Here is an 18,964-nt window from a genome sequence, read left to right as displayed (position 1 = left end):
AATTTTCTTTCCTCTTATTCGTGTTTCACTATCTTTTTCCTTACTCCTATTATCATGCCTCGTTTTCCATGTTGAATCTTCCGTACACTACTTTTAACACTTGAATATAAATAAAATTGAAACAGCTGTAAGCTGCACATGCTTATACAATTAACACGAGTAAGATCGCCATTTAATCAATTATTTAATCTCGTTTTGGAAAACGTATTATGTGTCCTTTCTCGTGTTAAATTTTACATTACCTGGTTAACATGTTTCAGCCTATTAACGAGGTAATATAAAATTTAACACGAGAAAGGACACATAATACGTTTTCCGAAGTGATATAGTGTTAAAAGTTGTGTAATCAGGATGTATAATCTCGTTTGTTGTGAGAGCAAATGTGACTGGTTTAATTTCGTTACTGGCCACTATAGTATCATTTTTTTATGTTAATATTTAAAATATAAAAATATAATTTATATATTTTTTAATTAATGAATTTTTTTCTCTCCCAAATAAATAATATATGCTCGTAATTTTAGGACATTTATTACTTTATATATACAGTGAAACCTCTCCTTACGGACACCTCCAAGACACGGACACTCCTCATATAGGGACAGATTTTTATGTCCGAACTTAAATAATATAGAAATAATGATACATTTAACTCTCGTTTACGGACACTCTCAGGCACGGACATGGACAGCTGTTTCACAGTCCTAAAGCTTGCTTTACCTCCTGATTGCTGACAGAACTTGGATTTCAAGACCAAATGTGTTATAAAAATGAAAAATTTAGTTTTCTGAACTGTACAGAAATTCCTTAACATGAAAGAAGACAATAAGGGTCTCGTAGGGTACCACTAGCCCAGTCGGCTAACCGTTGTTAGCTGGAAGCGGGTGGATAAACAAAGTCATAAAATTTAACCTGTCTGATGGGTCCAGGTTTCCGCGATCATGAAATTAAATTCGACACATGATAGGGTTAGTAGGATTATTCTCTTCACTTCAATCAGTTGTTCTGTTTCGAGAGACATGGCACCTGAACGTAAAGATTAAATTACAATACTGTATAACTGTAGACCTAGAATAAAATTGCATGGCACAGTACTGTATTTTCCTTTTTCAGTCTTATCTACTGTAGTTCAAAGTTGCAAAGAATTTACTGTAATACAGTATACTGTATTTAGAATTAAACTACAGCAATACATTTCATTTAAAGCGCGAAGGGGTACATAATGCATATTATAAATTTACTGTTATATTGGGGAGCCTCCCTCCCAATAAAGGACACCTCCCAGATGCGGACAGATTGTTACGTTCCTTCGATGTCCGTAAATGAGAGGTTTCACTGTATATATAATCAAAGTTCCAGAAATACAAGTTAAATCTTCTTTCAAATAAAAAAAATTAGTGGCGTGTAGTTGAGCAAAATGAATTAGAACGAGTCTGTAAGCTTTTTCACCCTTCTTTCCAAATTCGCTTGTGGAGAAAGTGCAAATACATTTCTGGAGCCATCCATACTACTTATTCATCAGAATTCTCTTTCACGTAACGCTGTATCAGTCTATATACTTATCAATTCTCGTATGGATCGATATACGACCTGCTGCAATCGATATAAATTTCGTCCAAAAGTTAACTCCCATTTGACTATTATTCCTACAGAGTAACGGCGCTCCCTCATCTCCAGTAGATGTCCCTTGGATGTCCGTAAATGAGAGGTTTCACTGTGTATATAATATAATCAAAGCTCCAGAAAAACAAGTTAAATCTTATTTCAAATAAAAAAAAAAATAGTGGCGTATAGTTGAGCAAAATGAATTAGAACGAGTCTGTAAACTTTCTCACCTCTTCTTTCCAAATTCGCTTGTGGAGAAAGTGCAAATACATTTCTCGAGCCATCCATACTACTTATTCATCAGAATTCTCTTTCACGTAACGCTGTATCCAGTCTATATACTTATCAATTCTCGTATGGATCGATATACGACCTGCTGCAATCGATATAAATTTCGTCCAAAAGTTAACTCCCATTTGACTATTATTCCTACAGAGTAACGGCGCTCCCTCATCTCCAGTAGATGTCCCTTCGATGTCCGTAAATGAGAGGTTTCACTGTGTATATAATATAATCAAAGCTCCAGAAAAACAAGTTAAATCTTATTTCAAATAAAAAAAATAGTGGCGTATAGTTGGGCAAAATGAATTAGAACGAGTCTGTAAACTTTCTCACCTCTTCTTTCCAAATTCACTTGTGGAGAAAGTGCAAATACATTTCTGGAGTCATCCATACTACTTATTCATCAGAATTCTCTTTCACGTAACGCTGTATCCAGTCTATATACTTATCAATTCTCGTATGGATCGATATACGACCTGCTGCAATCGATATAAATTTCGTCCAAAAGTTAACTCCCATTTGACTATTATTCCTACAGAGTAACGGCGCTCCCTCATCTCCAGTAGAGAGATAGGTGCGAGGTCCCGAATATGGGCAGATGTATTTGTCAGAACCGAATAACTTGTTAACTTCCTCATCGGGGATCTCACTACATCGATAATTACATTCTATGTCCATCGCCTTCAAATTTCCCCAGCTGCCATGCTCGTCATCACCAAATCCAATCGTTTTACATGTTTCGTTGCCTATGGAAGGTTTGCCAATTGGATTCATTTTCGATAATCTAACAGTGTTGACATATTCATTCAGTTGGAATGGTCTGTGTGCCTGTATGAGACCGATATCGTTGTATGCTGTTGTAGCTTCGTAGGCTTCAATTGAAAGATAATCTGGATGACTTGCTAGTTTTTTAGCTCTCCGAATTTGAACTGTCTGTACGTAAACTTTGGCTTTGTCAAATTTGACTCCACCGGCATGCAACTTATATTCGTAAGGTCGTAAGTCTCTATTGTTGCGCTTTCCTTGAGTACATCGTGCCGTCGTTAGCACCCAGCTTCTGGAAATCAATGTTCCCGTGCAAATCAGTACAAGTTCCGAATAACCCACAATGAAGATAGCGTAGGGATAATCTCCGACTCTAAGTGCATTCCCTTTCACAATTCTTGCTCTTCTGCCATCGGTGAACTCTGTTTGAAGGAAGATTAAACAAACACAGATATAGATTAAAGATTGTTTCATTCTCTTGAGATAGATCACACACACTTCACAGTTAAGAAATCTGGATTATACTGCGTAACAAAATCAGTGTTAGTTTCCCTTTCTTCCATTCTGTAATCACAAATCGTTGCTTTAACACAGAAGTCATTAATAATTACCAATTCTTGTATATCATGCGCAAAACTGACTTTAATTACCCGGAAACAATTGGAACAAAGTTAATGATTCATGTATGTATGTATTCACACTGCAAATGGGTATATACCCGGTGGCAGTGGTAACTAATTACACTCAATAATGGCAATTAATAATAAACACAGTTAATAAAAAATACAATTAATAGTAATATTACTAATAATAATAACAGAGAGGGTTTAGAATTGAACGGGTTACATCAGCTTCTTGTCTATGCGGATGACGTGAATATGTTAGGAGAAAATCCACAAACGATTAAGGAAAACACGAGAATTTTACTGGAAGCAAATAAAGAGACAGGTTTGGAAGTAAAAACCGAAAAGACAAAGTATATGATTATGTCTCGTGACGGGAATATTGTACGAAATGGAAATATAAAAATTGGAAATTTATCTTTTGAAGAGGTGGAGAAGTTCAAATATCTGGGAGCAACAGTAACAAATATAAATGATACTCGGGAGGGGAAGTTAAACGCAGAATAAATATGGGAAATGCCTGCTATTATTCGGTTGAGAAGCTTTTATCATCCAGTCTCCTGTCAAAAAATCTGAAAGTTAGAATTTATAAAACAGTTATATTACTGGTTGTTCTTTATGGTTGTGAAACTTGGACCACTTTGAGAGAGGAACATAGGTTAAGGGTGTTTGAGAATAAGGTTCTTAGGAAAATATTTGGGACTAAGAGGGATGAAGTTACAGGAGAATGGAGAAAGTTACACAACACAGAACTGCACGCATTGTATTCTTCACCTGACATAATTAGGAACATTAAATCCAGACGTTTGAGATGGGCAGGACATGTAGCACGTATGGGCGAATCCAGAAATGCATATAGAGTGTTAGTTGGGAGACCGGAGGGAAAAAGACCTTTAGGGAGGTCGAGACGTAGATGGGAAGATAATATTAAAATGGATTTGAGGGAGGTGGGATATGATGATAGAGAATGGATTAATCTTGCTCAGGATAGGGACCAATGGCGGGCTTATGTGAGGGCGGCAATGAACCTCCGGGTTCCTTAAAAGCCAGTAAGTAAGTAAGTAAGTAAGTAAGTAAGTAAGTAATAATAATAATAATTGTATTGTATTTTATTGTATTGTATTATACTGTATTGTATTTATTAACATTCCATGGTATTCATACATTGCTTTACAGCTAGAATATGGAACAAGTCAAAAAACTTAATACTATTATAAAGTCTTAATTTATAGTCACAGTCTAGATGAAGTATATACAGACCAGATTTACAATATAGTCTACTAGTACAACACATAGTTTTAGTATCAATTTCATGAAGTGTTATTGAATGTCATGAATTCACCTACAGGATAGAAGGCGTGAGAAATTAGGTACTTCTTTAATTTGGCCCTAAATAATCTTATGTTTTGAGTTTCATTTTTTTATATCGATAGGGAGACTATTAAAAATTTTTACTGTCATATAACGCACTCCTTTTTGGTAGCACGATAGACTTGCCGATGGAGTATGAAAGTCATTTTTTTTGGCGTGTATTAATGCTATGAAAATATTCGTACAATAAACATCTTTCACCCGAACAAGTTGGATCAATCTGTAGTGTTTGAAACTCGCATTCAGGAGATCCCGGGTTCAAACCCCATGGTAGCCAATTTGGCTGGAGTTTTCCATGTTTTTTCTCAGTCACAAAGGCAAATGCCGAATTGGAAATTTACATATCATGATTCATCACTGCCTCAATCACCAGTATCATAAACATTAATCAAAATCTAAAATCAGTTACATGAACACAAGCTGTCAACAATACACAATAGAAACAGGAACTCAACAGTAGTAACAACGGCCTACTGGTATACCCACATATCCTAAACACGCGATATGACCACATATGTTAAAGCGTGTATAAATAAAGTTAAAAAAATAAAAATAAACATCTTTCCAAGCATTGAAAAAAGAAGGCCGTGGATGCTTCAAGTGAAGAGAGGGCAGGATATAGCCTATGTTACGATAAAAGCCTCAAAGATAATAGTATGACGTGTAGAAGACGTAGGAAGATGGAGGAGACATCATACGAGTAAAAATATGAAGGAGAAGGGGAAAGTATTAGTATTAGTATTTATTTATTTAACCTGGTAGAGATAAGGCCATAAGGCCTTCTCTGCCCCTCTACCAGGGAATTACAACTATAATATGAAGAATAAAATTACAATTACAATAAAAATCAAAGTACGAAAAGATTATACCTGACTAAGGAAAGCTAGATAATTTATCATAGAAGAATAAAGAATATTTTATGTTTACTGAATTACAAATTAAACCTAGGTTAATAAAATTATATAGCGATGAAATTACCGGATATTGAAATATTTTGTGCTAGAATAAGAGAACTATTTACAAGAAACCATGTCTGAACGAGTCTCAATTACTGACCAAGTGCCTAGTAAGTTTGCGTTTGAATTCAATTTTATTTCGACAGTCCCTGATGCTAGGAGGTAGCGAATTCCAGAGTCTTAGCAGGGCTATTGTGAAAGAGGATGAGTATGAGGAGGTGCGATGGGATGGTATTGTTAGTATTGTTTCATGACGAGAGCGTGTGTTCAGATTGTGGTGGGAAGAAAGGTAAGTGAAGCGAGACGACAGGTACGAAGGAATAGAAGAGTTCAAGATTTCGAAGAGAAGGAGAAGTGAATGTAAATTTCTTTTCTTATCTAGTTTAAGCCAACCTATTGCTTCCAGGGATGGGGTAATATAATCATATTTACGAGCATTGCTTACAAAACGTACACACAAATTATGAGCACGTTGAAGTAAAAGAGGAGCAAAGGAAAAAAAAACAAAAGATGGAAGAATGGGATGAAAGGAGGTCGAGAAGGAAGAACAAGGAGAAGAAAGAAGAGGAAAAGAAGATCTAAAGAGAAGAAAGTTAAGGAAGAGCGAGGAGAAAGATAGAAAAGAGTAGATAGAGAAAGAAGGAGAAAGAGGTAGAGAAATAGTGACAAGAGGAAAAGAAGACAGGAATGAGGAAGGAGAGAAAAGACAAAGGAATAAAGAGAGAATGGCGAAAAGGAGTAAAAGAGAAGGAAAGAAGATGAAAAGGAGAGAGAAAGACAAATAAAAAGACGGTAGAAGGGGAAAAAAGAAGAGAACGGGAAACAACGAGAAAGAAAGAAAAGGAAGGAAGAAGAGTGAGAAACAGCGAAAAGGAGAGAAAAAAAACAAGAAGAAATTATGAAAAGGAGATAGAAAGAGAAAGGAGAAGAAAAGGAATATAAAGGAAGAGGAATAAGAAATAAAGAAGAATAAAAGATAAAGAAGAAAAGAGGGAAGAGATATACGGAGAAGAAAGGCGAAAAAGCAGGGAAGAAGAAAGAAGGATAAAGAGAAGAAGAGTAGAGTAAATGAAAGATGGAGAAAAAGGATAATGAAGAGGAGAGAAATAGGAGAAAAGGCAATGAAAGAAAGGAGAGAAAAAAGAAAATGGCGGAAGGAGGAGAAAAGAAGAGAAATAAAAGTAAAGAGAAAAGGGAAGAAGGGAAAATAAGCGGAGAAGAAAGACAAAGGAGAAATTTAGAACACGAAGAATGACGAAAGATGGAAAAGAGTAAAAGACAAGAAGAGAGAAGAATGAAGAGAGGACGAAAAGAAGGTGAGACAGAAGAGAACAAAAAGAGTAGAAACGACCAAACAGAAAGATAAGCAGAAGAGAGAAGGAAAAGAAGAAGTAACAAATAGACGAGAAATGATAATAGGAGTAAGGAAAAAGATAATGAAACACGAATAAGAGGAAAGAAAATTAGAGAATGGAGAAGTGAGAAGCAGATGAAGAATAAGGCCCGTAACACACTTGCAGAGTTTTCGCTAGCGAGAAATGTGTTGCGAGAAAGAGGCGAAGAGCCTTCCTCCACACACATGGCGAGTTCTCACTATCACAGATCACACCTCGCTATGATCATCTATACACTGCCGTCATGCGGAAAGCATTTTTCTGATTATAGTAATCACTCGTTGGGGGAAATATTATAGGTTATGTATTTACGTATATTGTCTTACTTAAATATATAACCTGTAAGGATATTGTCATACGTTACAAATTATGTACGAACGCTGTGTTGAATCTGAGTATTCAGATGATGAGGAAATGGAGTTACATGAACATATTTTGTTAATGAAAAGAAAAAGTAGGCCTAACATTAAAGCCAGAAATATCTAAAAATCACATTGTATCTCACGAATATAAGGACGAGTTTTTGACACTGGTTTCGATTTGAATGATGATACGTTTAGGCGTTATTCCAGGTTGAATGGACCTCAGTTTTTTGCCATTCATGATATGATAAGAGGATTCTTTGCTATGTTGTGATTAAAATTATATAAACTGTTAAGACATATAGATACATTATTTAAAATGTTTAATTAATACTATAAAATCTCATCAAAATAAAATATAGCCCTGTTTATTTTCAGATAATCTGATATTTGTCTCCAGATTTCTTCTTTAAGTTTCGTGTTTTTATAGTTTTCATCCCGTGTATCATAAATAGCCCTACGGGTGACATCGTACAAGTTCGATAAGTTTCAGACTGCAATTATCAGCCATCTTTCTTCATTTTAAATAAAAACAATACAATTCATCGCCACCTGTGATATCTTTTTCTACATTCAATCGTCATAAAGTGTATAAATGTGAAAAATCTTTGATAAATGTGTCAAGAAAATTCGTTGAGGTACCGATTCCAGCGAGAAACTCGCGCGAGGTTTTTGCCTTGAGCGAGAATCTCTTCCAGTGTGTGGACGTCCATTTGAATCCATGTTATAAATTTTTTAATTTTCTCGCAACACTTTTCTCGCTGGTGAAAACTCTGCAAGTGTGTTACGGGCCTAAAGGGGGAAGGGGGGGGGGAAGGAGAAGTATGGAGGCAAAATGAGAGAACAAACCGAAGAAGTAGAAGCTAGGAGAAAGAAGACAGAAGGAAAGAGAAAAATAAAGGCGAAGTATGAAAAGGAGGGAAGGAAAGCTTAAGAAAGACCGGAGAAAGGTGTTTTTTTTTTACCTTGGGGATTTAGTTGAAGTGAATTTTAATGGCAGGCAGAGTAACTATCTCATGCCCCCATGTTTTATATTGCTACCAGTGCACTTCATTAGAACCAGGTACCCAGCTTCGAAGCCGTTAGCCCTGTGAACTTACAGTATATTTATTTTCCTCTATTATCATAATATAGAGTTGTTATGTAAGAAATTAGCAAGTTCTTTGTGATAGTAGAAGAGAAAGAGTGGGGGGAGGGAAGTGGTCCGTGGCCCATTTCTTTTAGAGCTCATCCTGACATTTGTCTTATTGCTCAAGGGAAACCATGGAAAAACCTTGATCAGGATAAGATGTCGTGCTGACGACAAGCCAATTGGCTATAGTGGGGTCGGAATATGTTCAGGTGGGAGGTTTTGGTTTAATCATTATTCAAAGTACAAATACATTAAAGGTACATAAAAATTGTTTACAATAAGAACAATGCATCTATGCTGCTAATAACGTGATGACCCTGAAACAGAGAAATAACATTATTAGTGCATTAATAGACTTGTCTATGTGTAGAGTCAAGTGGTTATTTAGTGTTCAAGTTGATATTCGTCTTGTACGTTGTCGTTCCAAGCTAGAGGGTGGAGTACGCTCTTAGGTCTTTTATGTTTGTCTAATGCAGGGTTGTAATTTCCTAGTGTAGAAATTAGTGGGTTTGTGCTGCTGTACGACTTGGTGTACGTGCAGAAGGCTTGATTTGAAATATATTCTTGAATTGTCGAAATTTATAGTTCTTCATGAATCAATCTAACAGGAGTTACCCGGAGAAAGGTGGAAGAGACACTTTGTTAGGAAGTGACAGAAGAAAATCGAAAGAGAATTGGGAGGATAAATTTAAAAGGTACGCAAAACGCGTCCTATCAAGGGGTTGGGGGCTTTACAAAACTAAATATGTGAGCTCCAAGCCTGTTGTCCACTAGTCTCACTCCGGGTTACGCTGCTCCACTGAAGGAGCTCTAAAAAATTTTGAAGGGGAAGCCGAAATTGGACTAATCTCTTAGGTACCACATACGCGAGGGGGACTGAGATTTGATCAAGTGATCACGGAACGGGGCGAGGAGGAGATGGCTGGTGTTTGCCGTTAGGATAGCAAGACGCTGTCATCTGTTGTTCGACGACAAAGCATGTGAAGGTCTTCGGAAGAAGCGCCGTGAAATCTAAATCTGCAATTTGAGAGGTCCCTGTCCTTTCAAATTGCGACTAATTGAGTGACCTCGTATATTTAATAGACAATTTATAGGTTCTGAACTAGGGCATACGTCGTTTATAAAGGGGAATATATATGGGGAAGGGCATATAGGTCCGTGGCCCATTTCTTATAGGGCTCATCCCGACATTTGTCTTACGCCTTAGGAAAACCACGGACAAAGAAACCGTTCCGCTAAATACAGAAATATTTACGTCGGTCGTGGGAAGGGGCGCGGGAATTTGTGGTAATTTATAATTGGACAGTCCTGAGTGATTAATACTTTAGTGTAGTTTATCCGAGCGCTGGAACGTCCGCAGACCCATACCTCCGGGACCGACTCTTTGGGCGGTCGTGGAAGGCCCCTAGGGCAGCCCTGGAATACGTGGGTAACGTTCGGGAGGTGTCGTTCAACTCTGCTGCCGGCCCAGCTACTCGTGACATGCCGCTACAAAAAGAGGTTTTATACATATGAGCCCAAATTTTAATTGGACTTGTTGTGCTGAATGAAGCCTGACAGCCGTCCCCATCCTGTTACAAGTCGTTAAGTGAACTGTTCTGCTTCCAGGATTACGGACTCAGACGCGGGTCAACGAGATTTCTGTTTTTGCATAGTAATTTTTAACGTCAAAACATTTCGACGATGAGTTTTGATATACGAGATTTAAGACCGTCTATGTTATTGCGTTATGATCTGCTTTTGAGTTACGCAGTGGAAATGGAATTTCTCTTACCTACATACGAGTACTTATATTGCATTGTATTAACCAGTGGCGGCTCGTGATAATAGTAATATGCGTTACAAGAGCGGTATGTTGACGTTTTCATGTTCGAGGAAAAGAAACGTAGTTGAGCTTTTTTAATTTCCGAGAACATGAAAACAAACATACCGCTCGTGTATCGTACATTATTTTGTGCGAAGATCGTTTATTACATACCTGAAAGAGGAATTTCTAATTAGTTGCAGTGAAATCTCCACCTTGGTTTCTGTTCAATGACGGCAACTTTGGAAAACAAATATATCTATCTTCAACATTGTTGCTATAAAATGTTTTCTGTGTTTACTATATTCCAGCAGGCCGTGATATACGTCTGTCTTTTTTTCCCCCAGTCTATAAATGCGAACTTAAAACAAACGGTAAGGTTATGTAATGATTTATTTTTCATTTTAATATTTTAACAATATTATTTATATAACATATTGCAGTAATAACATCGGCATTTGGAATCTTGTTGATTTTTTCACGGCTTCCTTAATGTTACTTGTATCAGGAATGCAATAAGTTTCGTGGAGTAGTAGACTTTACTTAATTTTTGCAAATATTTAAAAACAATAATTAACATTGCAATTTAGATGAAATTGCAGTGGTAAGTTTCCAATTTATAATTATTACTATGTTAAACGTCTCTAAAAATATGTTAAAAGCCTAAAGCAGTAAAATGAATGTCGCGCTTAAGCGGTAAGAAGAGGGAAATTGTTATGTGTGTTACGTTGGGAATACTGAATGTGGTATTTCACACTTACCGCGTATTGGTTTTGTGCGAAAAAGCAAGCAAATACGCATGATCTCACACAAAATATCATGTGTGTTCACAATTTTGTGTTCCAAAATCGAAGAGAATTTGAAACCGTACGTTTTTAGTCTAATATGAAATGTCATGATTCCAATGCTTCACTGTCGAAAAAAAAGTATATAAATTCAAAACAACATATAATAATAATAATAATAATAATAATAATAATGATGATAATAATAATAATGAAACCAAGTCTTTTTATTTCCAATTTTTCCTGGAAAGCCAATTTACCCAGTTCTTTACTCTTCAAAATTACTTGAACAGAGTTCATTGTTTACGTTTGTTAAAAATTAATACATAAAACAATTTACAAAAGCGTGTGTTCAGTAATATATTTTGATTCACAACACACTGATACACTATAGCCTATACTAGTACTGTAATCCCATTCGCATAGATTGATTACTATAAATACATGCCAGTAAATATTATTCTTAAATAATATATACCACCATACAGATATTTAAATTCATACACCATCACTTTCAGCCAGCACGTCTTTGAAAGCCAAACTATGCTATATGCCGACACTGAAGTATAGTAATTCACAAACTACACTTTCGTGTACACACATTCACATAAAGTAAACGTTCCGACAGTGAGATGCTGACACCTGCAGGCTAAAATACAGACTAATTAAATTTTCTCCTCGATATATATAGCACGTAAACGATAGCATCGATGCACCTGACATCTGTAGGATAGATTCACTGTTCACTTAATGCTTTGTGCTCTTGACGAGTCATAAGCGGCCAGTGGAAGACAATTTTCTCCCACGCATGCGTGAAATTTCTGTAACCTTCTTGAAAAGAGCACGGCTTGTACGTGAACGGATGTTGCCAAGTTTACATAAGAAGTTTATGCAAGATGCGGGAAGTTTAAAATGCTCGATCCTGATATTATACATCCCCACTACGTCAATGCGGTATTAAATAATAAAACTAGTCGTGCATTAATGGAAACAAGGTGTTCACGTGCTCTTATTGACGCACCGCCACTGGTATTAACTGTCAATTGGCGTATGTTATAGTCCCGTCGCTCTTATTTCCGGCAGCCAATCACGTTGCAGGTCGGCTACATTTAAACGTGTGCGTCTTGTGATTCGTTGATAATGACGTTATGCATTTCCTAAGGCTCGATAAATACTTAATATCATCGCCCGCCATTTTGGCTCTTTCGTTGGCATTCGCAGAAAGCATACGAGGACGTCATTTGCCGATCAATTATTTGCTGAATTACAGTGCGTTTGATTTATTATCATAGGAGCTACGACATGATAATGTTTAACGGTATGGCAAATAGATTTCTCGTCTGGTAGCTCGGCAACGAAAGAACGATACTACCTACCTAGACTTCATAGAGCCTTCACGTCCTAAGACGTAAGCAAAGAGGAAGAGTCACGCCGGGAATAACAGCGTCGCGACTATAGCTGGCAATATCACATAATGTAGTACAAAAAAACATAAACATAATTTAGCAGTAATAACAGTACGAGAATAATAGAGCAAGAATAATAATAACAATAAGATAATTACTTATAGATACTTAAAGTAAATCTAATTTATCAGCCTAATTAAATACATGCCAACTTAATTACTTACATTTATGTAAACTTAATAATTATACATATCAACTTAATCTATTAAATATCAACTTGATTAATTACACATCAATTTAATTACATAACAATTTAATTAATTACATATCAACTTAATTTATTACGCATCAACTTCATTAATTACGCATCAACTTAATTATTTACATATCGGCTTTATTAATTACATATCAACTTCATTAATTACACCAATTTCAATATGCATCCTATTTAGGCTTACATGTCAGGATCTGATCTAAGCTAATGTGGCACGAACGAGAAAGAAAGATGCAGATACTGTCCGTCAGAGTGGTTATGTCGCAGGATCATCGAAACTGGGGAAATCACGTGACAATTACTTAATAAGACCGTTTTCTTTAAGTTATTTTAGGCAGTTGTACAAGGTGGGCAAGTCAAGCGAAAAGATTTCAAGGCGCAGAAAAAGAATGAAAGGTTACTATTATATTAATTTAATGAGTATAAATGACAAGTACATGAATAACCATTAGGTATGCAATAGGAAAAAAAATATATATTTCTTAAAAATTACGTCAGCCAAGTGATCTTCATTGAAACGCACACATTCTTCGAGTCTGGCTAGGAACTGTTGCATAATCCCTCTCAGCATATTGACAGGTATCACAGCTACTCCTTATCGTATAAGTTGTTTTAGGGCTGGAATTGATTCGGGTGGATTGCCCCAAACACCTTCGTTTTGAGGTGTCCTAAGAAGAAATCACATACCGTTAAATCAGGTGACCTAGGCGGCCAAGCTATATCCCCTTTTCGAGAAATGACGCGGCCCGGGAACAAAGTACTCACAGCATCCATCGAAATTCTTGCGGTGTGGCTTGTTGCTCCGTCCTATTGAAACAGTGTGTTTTCATTCACTGGAAAATGGGCGAGTTGTGTTGTAAAAAAGTTCTGTATCATTTCAACATATCACACTGAATTAACAGTCACTGCATTTCCGACCTCATTCTCAAAAAAAAAAAAAAAGAAGAAGATAATACGCTTTAAATGCGTAGCCGTGCTGTTCCTCTGTCCAACGCTCCAATGAAATCAATTAATTGCAGTTTGCAGTAACGATGAGCACCATTTAACAAAACATGGTAGACTACTGGGTGTTCATTTCAAAGTGTGTCATGACGTCACTGTTGTGAGTCAGCGATTTGAAGCGAGTTTCAGTTTTTATGTCGGAGAAGTTGCCTATTAATCAAGGCGTTCAATCTGAACTTGAGAACGTGTACGGCACAGTCTAATATATACAGTCGCGCAACTTCAACACTTTTTTTGCCAACATTCGCGACACTAGCGCCCAAGCGGCAGGCAAGGCACTGGTCATAGGGTTGATACAGTCTCGTTCAGCCAGCACGTGCTTTAAAGGGATGCGAGATGTTATAATAACGTTTTAATCATACGTCGGAATAAAGGCAATGTGTGCAATGACACAAAATTGCAGTAACAACAAGTTTAAATCTCCGAATTTGTCGTTCTTCAGATTCCCTAAAGACCAAGAGAAAATCATAAGTCAGTCATAACCAATAATCCATATTGTAGGTAGCCTACGTATTGTGTTCTATAAAACATTTATTAGTTATCAGTTACCTATCTGTATGCCAGGAAGGAGAGTGTAAATAAAAACAAAGTAAATACCTGTTACAGTATATTATTTTTTTGCAGAGATCATTATGTGTAAATGTGTAACCATTCCAATTTTGGATAATGTATCTACAGTTTTTGTTTTTAATGCAAGTACTTCCATAATTTTTGTATTCGTGTTGTTTTTCTTTATATTTTTCAAAAGTTGAATGTTATATTGCATTCAAGTAGGAATTATGGTGTTAATTTTCCAAGAATTCATGGAGTATTGTAATCCTTTTGCAAAATATTCATTTCTTGAATAAATCCAGACTGTGTCGATAAATTTCTGATGTGTTGGTGTAGATTCATGTGGCAGACGCATTAAGTTCTCAAGAAATAAAAGAGCCTTTTTAATTTAATATAAAAAGCAATCTTTTCAATAATAACCTCCATGACTCTTATTGGTGTTTATTTAACATTTCCAGTGATTATTTGAGCCGTTCATAGCAGAAGTGGTGTAAGTCAAAATTAGGTAATGAGGTTTAAAGTAAAAATTCTGTAAAATACAGCGCAAAGTAGCAATTAATATATCCTTCGTGCTATTCACTGACTACTAATAGTTTAAATAAATTCAATATTAACTGCTACTTTGCGCTGTATTTTAAAGAATGTTTACTTTAACCCTCATTACCCATTTTGACTTACACCACTTCTGCTCTGAAAATAAAATTAGGCCTACATTTTCTGAGTTAATTGAAGTCACAATTTTTTCAACAAAATTGTGTGTTCATTTATTTGTTTTCACCTACGTCATATTAACAGTAAGGGCATGTAAATTACGTATTATATAGGTAGGATAAGTTAAAATTAGGCATTATGTGTGAAAACTGGAAATGTAATGTAAAATGCGGTAAACTTGCCATAAACATTTAAACCATAATATCAGCACTATTTGTCACTCAAAATAATAAAGGAAATACCGGTTCTTAAGAAATGAAAAATAATAAACTTCATAAATCAATGTCTGTCATATTAAGGTTTAAATCTTCTCCTTTTTTATTTTCAAGTTTACCTCAGCGGCCGAGTTTACCCCAATTTGCGGTATGGAAAATAGTTAATTTCTCAGGAAATAGGGAGAGGCGTTCACCACGCAATGTAACCTACAATTTTGAAGCTACTAATTTTGACTCTTCTCACAAGAAATATAGAGTTCTAATGATTCATAAATATATTCAGGAATGAATTTAATTAACCATCCACGTAAGAACAATTATATTATTTCAAACCATGATACGTGAACAGTTCCATGATTCAGTTGTAAGGAGCAGAAAGAATTACGTTTATTCTCAGCTTCTGAAACTTGTAGATTAACTGCGTGTGAAATTCTTCTAGGATTCTAAATTAAAATTAATAAGAATCATATACACTTACTGTATAGCATAAAAATATAAAACAAATTACGCAAAACCCGTTTTCTGATATGTTATCATATGTCGTGTGCACACTTTTAACTTGCCTGCCGCTAGAGGGCTACTGTCGCGCCAGCTGTCAAATGTTGGCATATTTTATACGTATGAGTTGCGTGACTGTATGTCTTAGACTGTGGTGTACGGTATAACTTGAACGTCGTAGCAACAGATGGCGGTCTGTACGGTCTGTGTGTTACCATAACCTCTTTTGCACTATGTTTTGCGCGGGCAAGTCGTACGCAGGGTATTTGTTATCATCGGTTGCGTACGGCAACATTCCACATCACAAATCAAATGCTGCGTGTCCATGTTGACCGACCAAGTTAATGTCAACAAATACTATACGTAAGTAATCGTCTTAACCCTCTCCCAGTAACCCGACAGTAAGAAAAAAAGTCACCTGAGTACGTGTTTCCAAACAGTTCACATTCCTGCCACTACCGGCGTTACGGTACATATTGGTAAGTTCTCTTCTGAATGAACGCCGTACTTGCCAGGTAACTTCTCTGGCACATAGGTAATACGCCTCTGCGGAAGTGTAGGAAGATTGAATTTTCTAGGCTCATCGGCTAGCCACATGACGACATACAGCGAGCCATGACACACTTTGAACTGAACACTCAGTAGTGTCGTGCGATGTTCGAACATGTGAGGGGATGTCAAGATACTACAAACTTCGCCCTACTCCATAGGCATCCCAACAGTACGTGGAAGTGAAGCATGTAAACTAAAATAATCGAGTCTATTGAAAACCGGTCAGAGGCCTTATGTCCGGTTCATGTTTGCCGAGTCTCTGTGGAAGCGAAGCTCCCTTTGCGTTTATTCAATCTTCCTCTTTCCTTACGGTGCCTTTCTCCTCAGTTCCTCTTCTCTCTTCGCCTTTATGCTTTAGGGTTCGTACACGTTGGAGCGAGATAAACGATAAAAGAAGCAGCGATGCTGTATCAGAGAGAATTGAAGCATGCATTGTCATTGAGGTGTGCATATTGGAGTAACGATAAAAGCGAAGATACTCGATAAAAGCGGCGAAAAAGATAAGCTCCATTTTCTTCGCTCTTGTCGTTTATATGATCTCTGATTAAGATAATATTAATCTGCATAATTACCGGTGGTTATCAATATATCCGAATATTAATCGATTTATTATTATTTCGGCATATTAAATTAATTATCATAGATATTGACAAATTGATCAGTTGCGTATTTATTCGAGACACGTTATGTGATCACAAGAACCAATCACAACACAATGAATTTATACTAGCCTTGGGATGAGAATAGAGTTCAATTTTGTACCATTTAAGTTATATTAACCTTAAACCTAGCAGCTGATATTTCCTATATATAACTTCTTTCATTAAGTGGATGTGTAGAATATCTTCTACTGATAGATCAAAATGTTCGCTTCCCGCGTCCTCGTTGCTCCGATATGACTTGATTCTTTGATAATACCAAAGCGTCGCTAGATCATTCCTTTTATCGTTTATCGTTGCTCCAACGTGTACGTACCCTTAGCTGCATGAGTATATCAGCACAGTCTACTATATACAGTCGCGAAGCTCAATATGTAGTAAAAATGCAAACATGGCTAGTTGCCCACCACTAGGATCGCTACTATCGCCTCATCATCGCAGATCTCTCTCCTAGCAGACGTCAAAATATGTTACACTTTCGTTGTCGTGTTCTTTTGGAAAAATTAACACCTTCCTTCCATTATTGAAATATTAAATGCATAAAGTTAATTTATTATTTTAATGAAGTATATTAAATTCCACCATAAACTCGAAGATACTTGCAAGAAATAAGTAATATAATTTTTGTTTGTGCAAAACGAACTGAAATTTACTATAATAGCTTCACTCATTCAAGATTATAGCGATAATTAACTATGAAACCAATAAATATTAATTTGCATTTCCCTTTACAACAATAATAATGGAAATATGAATTAATGGAGTAACTTACGTGTACTGGTACTTGTAGTGTAGGCTTACGTAGTTAACAAAGTGGGATGAGGTTAAGCAATAATAATCACACCAAAATTGGAAATAAAACGTGATCAATAAATTTTATTGTAACAGACTTTTTCTACGTCTCTAGTAAAGCAACAAATAAAAATTACAACAAAATTAACAGCTATAATTAAAAACATATCCTTTGAAAAAAATAGGCCTAAGCAATAATCCCACCAGAATTGAAAATAAAACGTGATCAATAAATGTCATTAAAACAAATTTAATTTTTCTACGTCTTTAGTAAAATGACACATAAAAATAATAAAAAAATAATAGCTACAATTAAAAATATATCCTCTGAAAAAAAAAAAAAGTAGACCTAACCTTTATTTCTCTGGAAATTTAGCAGCCTAAGTGACAGAACTTTAACCGGTATCTAATGTCCTTTCGGTTAGACTGAAACATTTCATTGTGAAATTTAAGGATATAATGTATTCTAACGGTCACAAAGAACTTCAAAATTAAGAGTTTTGTTTCTGCACAGCACTCTTGTGGAAACCCAGGAACCTTTCTGAATCTTTCGGAAATCAGACAAAGGATAACTCTGGCCTCTTTCTCTTACTGTTGCTACAATTTATAGCACTACAAACGTCTCCTCCTTGTCCCATATTATTATTCCAATTATATTTTAGCAATTAACATTTTCATTACAACCAATAACGAACATTTCACAAGCATCAATGTGAAATACGCAACGAGCTAGCACTCGATAGAAATACGACACAGTTCAAAGTCGACCATGGACAGTCTATTGTTTCTAGTTGCTAACCGCTTGGAGCGCTTTATCACGAATTTGCAAAAAAACACCTCAAGCTTCGCGACTGTATATAGTAGACTGTGGTTTTAACGTCAGCCATCTTAACGTCAATTGCTAACTTCTATCAGCTGACGGCGTGGTAGTCCATATTGGCAACATAGGACTGTAGTTCCAAGCTCGGCCGCTTAACTGTCATGTCCCATCTTTAAAAAAAACAAGTGTAGCTTTGGGATGAGAAGTGAGTTCAATTTTGTACGTATTTAAGTTATATTGACCTTGAACCTAGCAGCTGATATTTTCTATATATCTTCTTTCATTAAGTGGATGCATAGAATATCTTCTACTGATAAATCAAAATGTTCGCTTCCCGCGTCCTCGTTGCTCCGATATGAACACTTGATTCTTTGATAATACCAAAGCGTCGCTAGCTCATTTCT

The sequence above is a fragment of the Periplaneta americana genome, chromosome 6 (genome assembly GCF_040183065.1).
Source record: "Periplaneta americana isolate PAMFEO1 chromosome 6, P.americana_PAMFEO1_priV1, whole genome shotgun sequence".
Classification (NCBI taxonomy): domain Eukaryota; kingdom Metazoa; phylum Arthropoda; class Insecta; order Blattodea; family Blattidae; genus Periplaneta; species Periplaneta americana.
The sequence above is the reverse complement of the archived record's forward strand: the minus strand, read 5'-3'. Positions refer to the sequence as shown.